Genomic DNA, 17,891 nt, shown 5'->3' with positions numbered 1-17,891 from the left:
AAAAAATGCCTGATGGCAATATCAACTGTATTTGAGATTCACTGTTAATTTTTGGAAAAGAGTAAGTAAGGACTGTTTAGTTCTTATAATAAGTATCACATAAAATAAAGACCAGAAAAAGAAATCTTGAAATTGAAAATAAAGAAAATGTACCTGTAGTATACAACACAGACTGCCAAACTGTGTCCCACAGCCCCAGTCTAGCCCACTTTGTGATTTTGAAGTGAAGTTCTGTGGTAACAGATTCACTCATTTGTTTTGTCTAGGACTTCTTTCCTACTGCAACTTTAGAATTGAGTATTTGTTACAGAAACTGGCCCACGCCTAATTTTTTTTGCTGTATGGCCGTTCATAGAAAAAGCTTCTTGATACCGGGTATAGAAAAATTCAAAGCCAAAATATTAATTAATGCCATACTAAAATATAACCAGCTAACTCTTACTTTGATTAATGTCTTTAGGCTTAAGTATAAATAAATAAATAAACCTCTTATGATTAAGAGATCTTGATTAAGATCACCAATTTGGATCCCTAATATTTTAGTAAAATAGTGATTCCTTAGAGATGTAGATGTGGAACAAAAGTGAATTATATATCATTTGTTTCCACATTTACAACAGTTTTTTAATGCCTCATTTTATTTAAACCATTAAAAGTCAAAAGATTTTACATTATGTGTGGTATAAGATTGGTCTACTTCATAGAAGTTTCATAGTCATAAATTACAGTGAAAATGCATTTTTTTAATTACAAAGTCTTCACTGTCATTTTTTCTCCCATAGAGAAGCCTTCCATTCAGGCAGAATCCTGGTATTTTTAGTGCCTAGCCTGGCATTTAGCAGATGCCCTATACATATAAGTTAAATAAATTTCTTTTGATAAAATTGTATAACCTTTGTCTCATTATCTATGAAGGGAAGATTTGGGTAGCTATTCAGCAGACAGCATTTGGCAAGGAAATAAAAACAGGCCATGTAAATTATATTAATCATAGCACACAATTTCCAGAGATTGCCTTTCACTTGGAGATAATGAAACAGCCATGGCTGGTTAGCTTTTGATTTACTTGAAGTTTCTATGGCTGATCTTTCCATTTAAATAGATTTGTGAGTCTCTTCCTTAGACATTGAATTTATCCAGAAACACTCTCTCTTTCCATGATGTTAAATTAATATTGATTTTTCTTTTAGTTTTAAAAGCCATCAATTGAGTTTTAAAATGTATTAGTGATTATTATGAGAATTAAGTAGTACAAGTAAAATGACCAACTTTAATTAATCTCGTTGAGCAGTTAATGACCACATCTTTCACATGAAGCTCTGTTCCCTTGTTTACTTAGTCCAGTGGTATTTTGTCAGGAAGAAGTGCTCTTGAAATGGTACAGACTGTCTGCAGAAAGAGCTTAACATGGGGACTCTGTAACTAACCTTTTCAGAAGCTGAAAGAACAGAATCAAGGAAGAATGAAGACAGTGAGTTGTCCCCTTAAAATAATTTATAATTCAGGAAGTCAAAAATTAGGTTCTTTGTCTTCCTATCCCAGAGTTTTTACATTTGAAAACTAAAAGGAAATACTAACCAGTCCTTGAGCGATGTGTCATAATTATTGCCATTTTAAAAATGAAACAACTGTGGATTTTTTTTGGTTGGTTGGTTTTTTAAATTTTATTTTTATTTTTTAACACCAAAAACATTTTGTATTGGGGTATATAGCCAATTAACAACGTTGTGACAGCTTCAGGTAAACAGCAGAGGGACTCAGCAATACATACACATGCATGCATTCCCCCCAAATCCTCCTCCCATCCAAGCTGGCACATAACATTGAGCAGAGCTCCATGTGCTATTTAATAGGTTTTTGTTATTATCCATTTAAACTTAGCAGACATCCCTTATATGTGAAATCTAAAAAGAAATGATACAAATGAACTTACTTACAAAACAGAAAGAGACATAGACTTAGAAAACCAACACGGTTGCCATGGGAAAGAGATAGTTAAGAACAGTGGATTGTTAATTTTACTTTATTTTCTTATACTTGCTATTATTGATATATTCAAATAATTACCTGTACTTTTCCCCTGAGAATCAGCCTTTTCATTTATTTAAGCATGCAAATGGGTCCATTAAGAGCTTTAAGGGCTTTTATTACAAAATCTAGTTGAAATCAGATCAAGTCATGGTTGCAAATACCAGACTCTTGACAAGACCCTGATAAATCTGAGGTTGCCCTTATAGCTTCTCCACTAGCAAAGGGGTTCAAAAAGTTAATACATTGCCTGGTAACCTTGCGTTTTCAGCCAGAAGTAGAAATGATCATGGATTAAAGATATATACAAGTGTCGCTGCAATCTAATAGAGTGGATTATAATCTAATATAGAGAAAGTCAACAAAACATTTAAAGGATTTGCTGTATCTTGGACTGCAAAGGATAGAGACTGATGAAAATGAAAAGAGAACTCTTAGCCCTCAGCCATCTAAGAGGAGAAAGCAGTATTATAGAACTGCTCAGATGGAAATATAAGCCATTTCTCATAGAATAAGAATGAGTCAGAGGACCCAAGATTACAGAGACCAGAGTCAAAAACCCTGGGGAACTAGTCTTGAGAAGCCAAACTAGATTCTAATCAATAGCATTTCCTACCTCCAGCATTGTGGTGGTTGCAAAAAAAAGCATTTGCTTTCAATACATGATTCCACATATATTACAAATAGAACAAACACTTAGTAAATTAGAAATAATGGGAATTTCCAAAGCCTAATACAATTTTATCATAAATATAGAACAAACATCATCTTAAATAAAATAACAGTAGAAGTAACCCCTTAAAAATAATGTATAAGTCAGATATGTCCATTACCACCACATCTATTCTGTGTTTTATTGGAGGCCCTAGATAGTATAAGAAGAAAAAATATATATTAGGGGCATAGGATAGGAATTTTTAAAAGTTATTTGGAGATAATTTTTATCATTCACATAGAAAATGTGAATAGCTTTGTAACCCTTTTTTAGATTCTACGTAAAACGATCTCCTATGATACTTCCCTTTCTCTGTCTGACTTACTTCACTCAGTATGACAATCTCTAGGTCCATCCATGCTGCTTCAAATGGCAGTATTTCATTTTTTATGTCTGATTAATATTCCATTGTATTGAAGTAAAATACATACGGTGAAATACACAGATTTTTAAGTGTTCGGTTTTGAGCTTAACAAACATGTGCGCTCATGTAATAACCATCCCAATAAGAATACAGGATATTTCCACTGCACCAAAAATTTCCACTGTCCCTTTGTCCAGACGGTGTCTTACCCCATAGAAACAATAGCTTGATTCCTATCAGCACTGATTAGTTTTGCCTGATTTCAACTTTATTCAGATGAAATCATGTGATATTGACAGCATGTACTGTTTTGTATCTTGTTTCTTTCTCTCAGCATAATGTTTTGGGGATGCATGCATTGGTAACTTGATCACAGGTATTACTTGGTACTATTTTTTAACTCTATAAATATTTCATGAATTATCAAATGTCTTGTTGAAGGACATTTCACTTGTTTCTAATTTGGTGCTGTTTTTAATAAAGCTGCCAGAAACAGTATTGTGAAAGGCTTTGTGAGGGTATATGTTTTTATCTCCTTGGGTAAATATCCAAGAGTTAAATTTCTAAATTACAGAATAAATGTGGGTTTAAATTTATAGGAAATTGCCAAATAATTTTCCAAAGTGGTTGTTCCACTTTATACAACCACCAGGAATGTATAAAAGTTTCTGTTGCCACATATTCTTACTAACATTTCATTTTGTCTGACTTCTAAGTTTTAGCTTTTCTAATGGGTTTAAGAGTACTGTCACTGTGGTTTAAAAATTTTTTTCCCTGAAAATTAAAAATGATAAACAACTTTTGGCATACTTTAAATAGCAAATCTTTACAACATACAAGTTGATATCTTTGTTGCATATATGCACCCACGAGATCTTGACAACAATCAATATAATGAACATTTTATTGTTCAGTTGCTCAGTCATGTCCTCACTTTGCAACCCAATGGACTGCAGCGTGCCAGGCTTCCCTGCCCTTCACCATCTCCCACCGTTTGCTCAAACTCACGTCCATTGTGTTAGTAATGCCTTCCAGCCATTTCATCCTCTTTTGCCCACTTCTCTTTCTGCCTTCAATCTTTCCCAGCATCAGGGTCTTTTCCAATGAGTCAACTCTTCACATTGGGAGGCCAAAGTATTGGAACTTCAGCTTCAGCATCAGTCCTTCCAATGACTATTCAGGGCTGATTTCCTTTAGGATTGACTGGCTTGATCTCTTTGCAGTCCAAGGGGCTCTCAAGAGTCTTCTCCAGCACTAAAGTTTGAAAGCATCAATTCTTTGGTGCTCAACCTTCTTTATGATTCAACTCACATCTATGCATGACTACTGGAAAAGCCATAGCTTTCACTATATGGTTGTTTGTCGGCAAAGTGATGTCTCTGCTTTTTAATATGCTGTCTAGGTCATAGCTTTTCTTCCAAAGAGCAAGTGTCTTTTAATTCCATGGCTACAGTCACCATCCACAGTGATTTTGGAGCCCAAGAAAATAAATTCTGTCTCTTTCTCTTTCTATTTGCCATGAAGTGATGGTACTAGATGCCATGATACTCGTTTTTTGTGTTGAGCTTTAAGTCAGCTTTTCCACTCTCCTCTTTCTCCTTCATAAAGAGACTCTTTAGTTCCCCTTCCCTTTCTGCCATTCAGTTGAGTTCAGTTCAGTGCAGTCGCTCAGTAGTGTCCGACTCTTTGTGACCCCATGAATCGCAGCACACCAGGCCTCCCTGTCCATCACCATCTCCCAGAGTTCACTCAGACTCACGTCCATCGAATCCATGATGCCATCCAGCCATCTCATCCTCTGTCATCCCCTTCTCCTCCTGCCCTCAATCCCTCCCAGCATCAGAGTCTTTTCCAATCAGTCAACTCTTCATATGAGGTGGACAAAGTACTGGAGTTTCAGCTTCAGCATCATTCCTTCCAAAGAAATCCCAGGGCTGATCTCCTTCAGAGTGGACTGGTTGGATCTCCTTGCAGTCCAAGGGACTCTCAAGAGCCTTCTCCAACACCACAGTTCAAAAGCATCAATTCTTCGGCACTCAGCTTTCTTCACAGTCCAACTCTCACATCCATACATGACCCTGGAAAAACCATAGCCTTGTCTAGATGGGCCTTAGTCGGCAAAGTAATGTCTCTGCTTTTGAATATGCTATCTAGGTTGGTCATAACTTTTCTTCCAAGGAGTAAGTGTCTTTTAATTTCATGGCTACCGTCACCATCTGCAGTGATTTTGGAGCCCCCCAAAATAAAGTCTGACACTGTTTCCACTGTTTGCCATCTATTTCCCATGAAGTGATAGGACCAGATGCCATGATCTTCATTTTCTAATGCTGAGCTTTAAGCCAACTTTTTCACTCTCCACTTTTACTTTCATCAAGAGGCTTTTTAGCTCCTCTTCATTTTCTGCCATAAGGGTGGTGTCATCTGCTTATCTGAGGTTATTGAAATTTCTCCCGGCAATCTTGATTCCAGCTTGTGCTTCTTCCAGCCCAGCGTTTCTCATGATGTACTCTGCATAGAAGTTAAATAAGCAGGGTGACAATATACAGCCTTGACGTACTCCTTTTCCTATTTGGAACCAGTCTGTTGTTCCATGTCCAGTTCTAACTGTTGCTTCCTGACCTGCATACAGATTTCTCAAGAGGCAGGTCAGGTGGTCTGTATTCCCATCTCTTTCAGAATTTTCCACAGTGTATTGTGGTGTTAATCTGCATATCTGAGGTTATTGAAATTTCTCCTGGCAATCTTGATTCCAGCTGTGAGTCATCCAGCCTCACATTTCATGTGATGTATAGAAGTTAAATTAGCAGCGTGACAGTGCACAGCCTTGACGTACTTCTTTCTCAATTTAGCACCTGTCCATTGTTCCATGTCTGGTTCTAACTTTTGCTTCTTGACCTACATACAGGTTTCTCAGGAGGCATCTATGGTAGTCTGGCATTTAATCCATCTCTTGAGTTTTCCACAGTTTGTTGTGATCCACACAGTCAAAAGCTTGAGCATAGTCAATGAAGCAGAAGTAGATTTTTTTCTGGAATTCCCTTGCCTTTTCTATGATCCAGCCAATGTTGGCAGTTTGATCCCTGGTCCATCTGCATTTTCTAAATCCAGCTTGTACATCTGGAATTTCTCGCTTCATGTACTGTTAAAGCCTAGCTTAAAGGATTTTAAGCTTTACCTTGCTAACATGAAATGAGCACAGTTTTACAATAGTTTGAACATTTCTTTGGCATTCACCTTCTTTGGGACTGGAATGAAGACTGACCTCTTCCAGCTTCTATAGAAGCTATCAAATCAAGACACTAAGATTGTGGAACTGAGAGCTTTTAATTGCCTCATAATGAAAAAGAACCAGGCATGTGAGCCAAAAGATAGAAATATAATTTCATGACTTCTGTTTCACAAAACTGCCAATACTCCACGTATATTAGATTGGAATTTCAAAAACACGGCTTTTGTGAACTTTCTGAATTGTTTCAGAATATCTTCATTCAAGTTTATAGTAAAAAAGTACAGTTTATGAATGAAAAGTCAGAGAATATGATTTTGTTGAATCTGTGGCAGCAATGCTATTATCTCTCAAATAAATCAGATGACAGCTTCTTCGTTAGCATCTAGGATGTCAGTATTTAAAACTCTTTCATTCTTGGGCCCATGGAGATAGCACCCCTTTCTATGATATCATGACTTGTAACCTTGGAAATAAGATATGTGTGTTTTGGTCTTCACTGCAAGAATAATTAGTTACTAGGCAAGTGGTCACATTTGGACTGTTGTTAACGATGGAAAAGCAAAGTCTGCATGCTGTTGCTTGAGAAATACCCAATGCAAAAGTGAGATTGAAAACAGCGAACTCCATTTCCTATGAAAAAACGGAACAGCCATGCTTCCAAACCTTTATCTATGAAGATTGCCAAAAGGAAAAAAAAAGGTAAAATGGGGAAGAGCTAACCCAGTAGGATCTTCTTTTAATTCAGAGAAGAACTTAATCCTTAAAGAAAATAATAAATCTTCCATCATTAAGTCCCTGGGAAGTCAAACCCAGAGATTTAGAATTCTATTAGTCAACAGCCAACCTTTAAACCAGATTTCTATTGTGCTAAATGTGGCATATTTGCCTGCCTTTTTCCCCCTTGTATTGTGTCTTAAGGCATTACTTGGATTCTTGACTCCATAAATGCCTTGGTCACGCTTCATACCCATTAATAAAATTACTACTACATAAAATACAGTGTATAACGTCTCATGTATTCTCACTAATCTTCTTGGCCTTCCTCTTTCAACTAGCAAAATTGTATGTGGCCACTTCACATAGCTGCGTTTTAACTATCTAAAGGAAATTTCTAATAGCTCATATCATTGTCTTCCAATTTAAAATTTTAAGAGATTGACTCTCAAGATTGAATCTCAGTTTTAAGAGATTGACTCTCAAGGGGTTCTTGGATCCAGTTTCCTTTGGAGAAAATAACTGAATAGATTGTGGATCCAAGATTTATCATTTAAAATACATTCTTTTTAATAAGGGTTGACTTTGACTTCTGACAGCTTAAGTCTGAATCATCTCCCTTTTTAATTTTGTCACCTAATAATCTTCCAGTTTGACCTCTTATTTTCTGAAGTTCAATTGTATCCTGAGATTAGTTTTTTATTCATGTAAAATAATATTTGAGCTCTCTTCCTACTATGCTAATCCCTACTAATCAAAATACTGTCTTTAGATTGACATTGTCCGTACTATATGGGCATTTGTTAGAAATTAAAATTTTCAGATCTTTCAGATTAAACCTACTGAATTGGAACCTGAGCGTTTTAGCATGATCTCCAGGTGATTTGTATTTATATTAAAGTTTGAAAAGTACTGACCCAACCAAATCAATTCTAATATAATATTTAAATAATTTATAAGCTTAGTAATTGCTTTTCTATTTAAATTTATAATTTATTCATTTTTTCCTCCATCTCAATCCAGTTGGTAGTCATAAATTACATGAGTCTTATAAGCATGTTTCTTACCTTAAGGAAGAAAGAGAAGGGGTGGAGATACTAGTACCTTCTGTTACTCCTAGAGTTAGGGCAAAATGCTTTTGAAGATTACCAACTTTGATATTGGATGACTGGATTAATATAAAATATAAATATAAAAGTAATATACATTAAAATTGGCTGATTTTTTAGATGTATAGATACAGTACAGCACATCTGTCAGCTTTTAACACATTCACTTATTCTTTCTCCGTCTTGTTAAATGACTACATCAGTGTATGTTCTGAGTTCTTAGCTCCAAAGCAATTTTTAAGATAAATTGCTGAAGCTTGGTTAATCTATTGATACAAATTTCAGTTGTATTAAAATATTTTTAGGAATTTTGCAATAAAATTTCTGGGGAAAATTTCTGGGGAATTAATTATTAATATTCCCTTGTGCTTAAATCATTGGGTACAAAAATCTGTTGTTAGTAGGACATTATAAGTAACCTTCTTATCAAAGAAGTGAACAAGAGAAAAGGTGTGCATTATAGCGTTAGAGAGAAAGCACCTTTCGTTTGTACTTGGTCTTTTAATTTTTTTTTTCTGTAATATTTGTGTTTAAGTTAACATCAGTTAGCCTGAAGTGAAGCAAGAGTGAGAGAAAAGAGATGGGAAGTACAGACAAATTTTGATGACTCCATTAGAAGTTTTATCTCCATTCAAAACCTTTATACATTTTAGTAATATGGATAGTCTGAGTTGGTGAGCTTGGATGAAATTAGAATTGAAAAGATTTTGCTGGCCTTATTTGTAACTCTAATTATAGGTTAACCGCTACATCTATAAACATATGTTCACATTTTTTCAAAAAAGGCAAGTTTATACTCAGGCTGAGAAGTGGATCCTATTTTTCAGTCTTAATCTTATTTTGAAGTAACTTTTATTGCATAGTTTTTGTGTTACCATCCAGTGTTAAACTTTTTACAAACCTATGTTATCTATATTTTATAGAAGTAATGTTCATTTCATTCTCTTATAACTTTATAAGTTGTAGATAATATCATTGGCTTCATTTTACAGGTGAGAGAACTCAAATAAAGAGGTTATATCACTTGACAGTATGTGATTAAATAAAGATGTTTCAGTTTAGTTCAGTTCAGTCGCTCAGTCGTGTCTGACTCTTTGCAACCCCGTGAATCGCAGGACACCAGGCCTCCCTGTCCATCACCAACTCCTGGAGTTCACTCAAACTCACGTCCATCGAGTCGGTGATACCATCCAGCCATCTCATCCTCTGTCATCCCCTTCTCCTCCTGCCCCCAATCCCTCCCAGCATCAGAGTCTTTTCCAATGAGTCAACTCTTCACATGTTAACCATCTCTAAAATAATATTTAGTTTTGAATGTTCATGTACTGTATGTAAGCACAAAAATACAGTGTACATTTTTCTGTGACTAGCTTTTCTAAATGACCCTTATGTTCCTGCAGTTCAGTCATATCATCTTTTTCATTTCTGAATATTAGTAGAAAATTCTTTATCCACTCTACTGGGTAAAGTTGAGTGGTTTGGAAATTGTTCCCATTATGAGAAGAGTCACTATAAACCTTTTTATGAGTATCTTCCAAACTTATGTATAAGATTTTATAAGTTTATAAGCTCTTTTAGGATTAATTAATTGATGATATCATTATTTCCGTAGTGGTTATACCAGTTTATTCTCCCACAAGCAATGGACAAGAAATCTCTGCTCTTTGTAACTACTAACACTTGGTATTATTTGAAATTTTAGTTTTGCCAACTTGGTTGGTGTGAAATGGTCTTCCATTTTATTTCAGTCAGTGTGTCCCTGATTATTAATTTAGTTCATAAATTTTTCTTGGTTATTCATCATTTTGATTTCCTCTTATATGAAGTATCTATTAAAATGTTTTACCCTTCTCTCTTTTTTGATGACTTGAAATTTTTATTATATTTAAGATACAAAATATATCTTAAGATAAAATATATATTTTATTATTTTCTGTGTTATAAATATTCTCAGTTTTTGGATTATCTCTCAACTCATTTAATTGTGGTTTAGAGAAACGTGCTTCTTGTTTTGATGTAATTAACAAATTTTCTGTGTATATATTGATCTTTTGTGTGTATTGTTTGAACTATCCTTCCCTTCCCAAGTATCTAAGGATAATCTCCTATATTAATTTTTAAACTTTTACAAATACTGTTTCACAGTTAGGTCTTTAATGTTCTCAGAATAGATTTTTGTGTATCCTATGTAGTATGGGATGTGATTTTATTTTTCCCCTATTGACTAACCATTGGTTGAGTAACATTTACTGAAATTTCTATTTTTCACTGAGCTGCTTTACCAACTGCATTTGGTATTTGGTCTGCATTTACCCTTGATAAATGTTCTGTCCTTGACCAGACTCTAATCAGGCTCCTTGGAGCCCTTTTACAATTAGGTCCCATCTTTGGGTATGTCCTGAAGAGGCCCTTTCAGCATGAATCCTGCTAAGTGAGTTTAACCAGAATCCCGTACCCTGGTTATCTGATCACCCTCAGTGACTGACCAAATTCTTCATCCCCCACCATCTCCCAGGTATTAGCGTGACGATGTTGGCCAGTCTTCAGCTAGAATCCTCCCTTACTCCTGATGTTCCCTCTTAGTAATTATCCACACTTACATATACATCCCCATATAAATGGACAGGCACACACACACACACACACACACACACACACATGCACATGCGTGTGCTCTACACCTTAGTTATAAATTTCCATTTTCCTTGTATAATATTTGAAGTTGAGCACAGTCTCTCTTTCCTATTGCAAAACCCTGTTATAGTAGTCCCTATACCTATATTGCATGGTGGTCTTGAATAAAAACTGCCTTACTATTTTAATGTGTCACTGTAATTTTGTCTTTAACATAATCTATGTAGTGTGAATTTCTATAGCAATATATATAAGGAGCAGCCTATGGTTATGAATTCTAAAAAGATACTTTTTTCCTCCTACACTGAGTGCCAGAATTTGAAACAGGCAATTTTCTTTAAGGGTAAAATTTAACCACTAAGTTGTAGATGTAACCTTAGGCATCTTGTTTTATAATTGTGATTTTCTATTACACACCTCAATTTGGATGAGCCCTAGGCTTAGCCTAATAACCTTTGAATTCTGAAATGCTTCAAAACTTCAGCTCAAATTAACCCCGTCTTGATGAGTGTCCTAAGGAGAAAAATCAGTTTTCGTGTATACTTTTATCAGCAGCATCTGATTGCTACTTATATTTTGATCAGTTCATAGCACATTAAGATGATTATAAAATATAATTTTGCATTTTTAATTACTTACAGTAGTTATGTCTGTCCAGAGAATGTACTGCCATATAATGGACAACCATCCATAATGATATCTTAACTTGGGACAGAAAATTGTTTTATTCTTTGAGTCTTTGATATAGGGAACATAGCTATAAGATTTCTCTGAATACTAAATGTGTGACTCTGTAGATGTAATACTTTGTATAAGTAAAATTTCATGTGAGTTGATTACTCACATATATAGACTTTGTCTTTGCTTTTCATCTCAAACTTTTTGTGTTTACCAGTGTCTTGGATATTATAGTACTCTTAATCAACTCCATTCAAATATAAAGGGAAATAGGGAAATGAAAGAGCAGCAAAGAGTAGCACTTGCCACCTTTTAGACTCAAGGTGTCTTGGATTTTCTACTTAATAGCTGTGAGATCTCAGAAGTTATTCATCTCTATATACCTCATTTTCTTCATTTGCAAGAAAGAATGGAATACTAATGATACCTAAGCCATAGGATTTTTCTAAGGATTAAGTGGGTTAATATGATTAATGTTTTCAGAACACTGTCTGGCACATAGTAAGTACTATGTAAATACATAGTGTCATTACAAAGAAGAGCATTTTAACCCCCAAACATATTTTTCCAAACTTTAACAATTAAAAGGGAAAAAATAAACTAATAAAAGTTACTTGTTTATTCTTAGATTTTATTATCCACGGCTTCTCTTCCGAATAATAAACATGATGAGAAAGTTAGCTACTAGAAACTACCTTGCATTTGTGTGTTGTTTTTTTTTTTGACTCTTCTCTGGCCATTAACATAAAAGGTCATCGTGATTTTCTATTGGAGATGCTACTGGAGGTTATTTCATTATGGAACTTCTAAATATGGAGACTGCTTTCAGAACATCCCTGACAAATACTCCCTAAACCTCAGATTTGCTATAACACTTAAAGAAATGGGAATAACTCTGCTTTTAAGGCAGTCTGCACCGTTGTTGCTGGATGGCTGTAATTTTTATGAAGTTCTACTTTATATTGTATCAAAAATAATGCTCCCTTTAACTTCTATGCAGTCTATTTTGTTATGCCACCTAATTAATGTGTCCACTACATCTTACATCAAAAAGGAAGCATACTACTTCCTTTACAAATACATGAATCTACTATTTTAAAAGCATTTATTTAGCAAAGCTCATTGGAAAAAATAGGTGTTTAAAATATTATTTCCCCATCTTTAACTTTCTGCTTCTTTTTAAGATATGTCTTTCTGCTCATTGCTTTCTATCTCCTGCTCGCCTTTCCTCGTTTTCTTATTCCCATTGAAGTCCTTAGAAGACGTATATTACATACCTTTAAAACTTTCCTTCTATACAGTCTCCAAGCCTTACCTTTATAGTGTGGTTTCATTACTAATTGCCATCCTGTCCTGACCTTTCCTTTCATCACTTGAATTTCCAATTATATCTTAACATGTAGCTCAAAGTACTGCAGAAAGCACTAATCTCATTTCCTCCATTGTGCTAGCCATATACCGTGATGCTGGATACCATAAACCTTCACTTGGCTTTTATTTACCTAATTTAGTTATACAGTGAACTTGCAGTCCTTCAAAATCTGCAAGGGCTTTTACATCAATTGCTTTTATTTAAGGATTCCAACTTTCAGATTGCAGTTGTACAATTGAATATTTAGCCTAAAATCAAGGCTTTGTATTTATTCCTGTTGAATTTTAATCTTGTTATTACTTCTGTCTATAATTTGGGCCTGTCAGGATATTTCCATCTTGATTTGACAGTTTTTCCCAGGACAGGGAATTTGAAAAATCGGACTTCCACTGCTTTGTCCAAGTTATTGAGCAGGTTTTCCAAATACATTTTGAGAACCACTCTCAAAATACCAACCTATTGATATACATTGTTTCAATATACTTATTTAAGTTATTATGCCTCTGCAAACTCTGTTATTAATACTATGTGAAAACACTTTGTATGCTTTCAGTTAGGATGTATTGAAAGGCTTGACATGTATGGCATTCATCTGACCTGCTAATCTGGAAGCTGCTTTCCAAAAGCAAAGTATTTAAATTTTCTGTGACATTCTAAGTCAATTTACTCCCATTCCTAGAAAATGTATCTTTATTTAAATGTTCACAAGCCATCTGTACAAAAATCTTTGCTAGAATTTTGCCAAAGTATAATTTAGAGGTATTTAGCACTGGCATATGAAATCCCCCTTGCCATGTCTGAAAATCTGGAGCAACATGTGCTAGTGTTTAGCTATCTGGCAGATCTCCTATCCTCAGTGGATTCCCAAAACTTACTGAAAATGCTTTTATGTTCATTCACATCGGATGAATATATTTTCTCAGGACCCTGTTACTTAATTCCTCTGCATATAGGTGCTTTGAATTTGTTCAGGAAGGTACACTACCTCATTGTCTCATTTAGTAAGTCGTGTTTTAATCACTCTATAATCTTCATAAAATCTTTTCCACTCCTTCCAGTTTGAAGATAATTCTGCCAGATGGAGAAGATGAAAGCAAATGCATCTTATATAGTAGTATTTCTTTTTTCTCATCTGTCTTTAACTTTATGAAAAATTGAGGTCATCGCTTCTATTTTTATTTTTTTATCCTTACTCCCATGTGTGTAAAATTGTTTTTAGTCTCCTTAGATTTTTCTTCAAAGCTTCAGTACCTTGTGGCCACTGGTCTAGTGAATTTCAGCCTCTTAACATTGGTGTTGCTCTTTATCATGTGCCCTCGGTTTTTCAGTAGTCACGTATGGGTATGAGAGTTGGATCCTAAAGAAGGCTGAGCATCGAAGAATTGATGCTTTTGAATTGTGGTGGTGGAGAAGACGCTTGAGAGTCCCTTGGACAGCAAGGAGATCAAACCAGTCAATCCTAAAGGAAATCAACTCTGAATATTCACTGGAAGGACTGATGCTGAAGCTCCAGTACTTAAGCCACCTGATGTGAAGAGCCAACTCACTGGAAAAGACCCTGCTGCTGGGAAAGATTGAGGGCAGGAGGAGAAGGGGATGACAGAGGATGAAATGGTTGGATGGCATTACTGACTCAATGGACATAAGTTTGAGCCAACTCTGGGAGACAGTGAAAGACAGGGAAGCCTGGCATGCTGCAATCCATGGAGTCACAAAGAGTCAGACATGACTTAGTGACTGAACAACAACATCAGTTTTCTAATTCTTAAAATCTTTGTTTATTAGCAGTTTTCTTATTTAGGTAATTTTTAACTAATTGGCTACTTTTTATCCTCTATATTTTATGAAACTTTATTTGAAGACTTTCCCACCTTCAGTCAAACTATACTTTAGAATTTCTTGTCATGAGATAAAATATAGCTTTTCTCATATTAAACATTCATCTGATTTCCCAAGGCCTGGCATCTGTTTACCTATCTGAATGTAATCGACTCAATTCCTTTATCATTAGAAACATTAAAATTATATCTTAATTTTTCCCCAAGCTTTCTATACTTTATTATAAGCCATTTCTTAACTCCAGAAACAAGTCCATATTAATAAAAACCCTTGATCCCCCTAACTTATGAGATCACTTTTGGAAGAAGATTACTGTGTCCAGACAGTTGATATTTTTAAAATCACAGATTTGTTTTGCTGCTCTTTTTATTATCTATATGTCTAGAATATCTGTAATCTATTAATTTTCCCCAAAATATTATCCTTTCTTCCACAGAATTAACTTGAATATAGCTTATGAGCCCCATTCATACTAAACCCCACAAGTCTTAAATTTGTGTACAGATAAATGCAGTATTTTTCCTTTTCTAAGTGATTTTATTAAAAACAAAAATGAACATTTAGTATAAATTTCTATAGAAATATTATTTTATCTGACGGTGTGATTGTTTTTAAGCTCCACTGCCTATGTATTTCTGGTTCTTACACCCGTGGTGTATTCATGTCAATGTATGGCAAAACCAATACAGTATTGTAAAGTAAAATAAAGTAAAAAAAAAAATTAAAAAAAAACAATTAAAAAAATAGTGTTGCAGAAGTCTCAGATACACTTATGAGAACATATACATTTTTGTTATTTTAGAAACAAGCATATTTCACCGTCTACATTCTTTGCAGTGAGACACATATCTGTATGTATGCGTATCTGTGGCACTTGTCTAACATGAACATACATGAGTATTGTTCCTGACCATCATCTTAATTTCCTCCTGATAATTACTGAAATCTTTTCCATAGATTTTTTTCCTTTTTTATAATACAACTTTGTCCTACATAGTATATAGTTGCTGAGTGTAATTTAGGATTGTGTGCTCTTGGTTTTAAATTTCACTTTGATGGGAACACGTGTATACCTGTGGCGGATTCATGTTGATGTATGGCAAAACCAATACAATATTGTAGAGTAATTACCCTCCAATTAAAATAAATAAATTTATATAAAAAATTTTTTAAAGTTCACTCTATTGCCCACCAAAAATACTGATTCTAATTTTCTGAGGAGTACTTTCCGCTTGGCTATAGGCCACCATTTAATATTCACCTATGAAATAACCTTGTCTACAATGTCAAATATGTATTTTAAACACTACTAATTCAACAAATGATAGAGTAGTTTCTGGGGATGCAGTGGTGTCAAGATTAGCAGGGTTCCTACCCTCATGGAACTCATGCTCCTGTGAGGGAGACACGTAGCCAATCACTGTACATAGAAAGCAGTTGTTGGATTTGATCAGACCATGAAGGACATATGCAAGGTGATGTGAATGGAAGAAACTGAAAAAGGGCGAATTATATTAGAGAAGGTTGGGACTGCCAGAATAGGTCTCAAGTAGAAAAAAAAAGGAAGAGAAAATTAGTGTTCTTATTCGACTCTGTTTCCTTCCAGGGATATTAGAGAGACTAGGGATACATTTGTTACCATGTAAGTCAGCTAAAGTCAGTAAGTTTAAAAATTTCAGACAGGATTCTTGAATATGTTAACAATAAAGATAGCAACCATCATTATTGTATCTACATCCACTTCCATATCCATGGTAGAGACTCATAGGCAATGAAAATTCATCTTTTCTCTGTGGGGTTGTTAAAAGGATCTAACCATTGACTGCTTGTTCATCTTAAGGTTATATTGGATGCTTGATGCTGTTATTTCCTCAAAACGTTCCTACTTATTGCTCTACTCAGTGGGAAAATATAAAGTTCAAATAGTGTTACTTTCCTCCTCTTTTCTTCTTTGTTATCTTATTTCCTTCATCAGTATCTTGATACTGGCTTTGGCTTTCTTCTGTACCTTTAGATTTTTTTCTTTTTGTAAAATCTCTTCCCCTTTGCCTAATAAAACTCTTCATCTTTATTAAAGAGTGAAGGATAGATATGTGTACTTCAAGGTCACTAATTATATGCACAGAGAGTTAGTGAGTCTCATCTCAGTCTAATACAGGAGGCTCGCAAAGAATCAGTACCTCTGCTTCTATGCATTCCTACCCTCTGGAAAACAGCCAGTCAGGTGACTGAATCAGGGCTAATATGAGTCTTTGAGTTCAAAGTTGCATGTTCTTTCCAACACACAACACAATATGAAGTGGAGATTTGGTAAGTTTCCAGTTCAGCAGACTGTGTACTGAAACTGGATGGTTACGATCCCCCCAATTCACGTTGGGTTCTCATTCATTAGGTTGTAAACAGATGGATAAAGTACAGTGGGCTATTTCCAAACTTTATAAACTTTTTACAATGTGGAAGAAGTTAATGGCAAAAAAGGACACAACATGTAATGATTAAATGAATAAACTTGGGCATCTGATTGAAGTTCTGAAATTATGGTTCAGCAAATTATGTCAAGCAGTTAAATTAATTATAAGTTAAAAGCCTTATTTTCTTAAGATGTCAACTGTTTTATTTATTCTTTCTTACCATGTATTTGTTAAATATTTCTGGAGGCCAATATGTCATGTGGACCTATGTGTATCGAATCCAAAGCCATGGTGATTTTTCAGTTTACTAATATTATAAAGAACTCACAAAATTGAACTCAGGATATTTTAGTAGTCAGTTCAGTTCAGTCGCTCAGTCGTGTTTGACTCTTTGCGACCCCATGAACTGCAGCACGCCAGGCCTCCCTGTCCATCACCAACTCCTGGAGTCCACCCAAACCCATGTCCGTTGAATCAGTGATGCCATGCAACCATCTCATCCTCTGTCCTCCCCTTCTCCTCCTGCCCTCAATCTTTCCCAGTATCAGGATCTTTTCAAATGAATCCGCTCTTTGCATCAGGTGGCCAAAGTTTTGGAGTTTCAACTTCAGCATCAGTCCTTCCAATAAACACCCAGGACTGATCTCCTTTAGGATGGACTGGTTGAAACTCCTTGCAGTCCAAGAGACTCTCAAGAGTCTTCTTCAACACCACAGCTCAAAAGCATCAATTCTTCAGCGCTCAGCGTTTTTTATAGTCCAACTCTCACATCCATACATGATCACTGGGAAAACCATA

Source organism: Ovis aries, chromosome 5 (genome assembly GCF_016772045.2).
Source record: "Ovis aries strain OAR_USU_Benz2616 breed Rambouillet chromosome 5, ARS-UI_Ramb_v3.0, whole genome shotgun sequence".
NCBI classification, from domain to species: domain Eukaryota; kingdom Metazoa; phylum Chordata; class Mammalia; order Artiodactyla; family Bovidae; genus Ovis; species Ovis aries.
Note: the sequence above shows the minus strand (reverse complement) of the source record.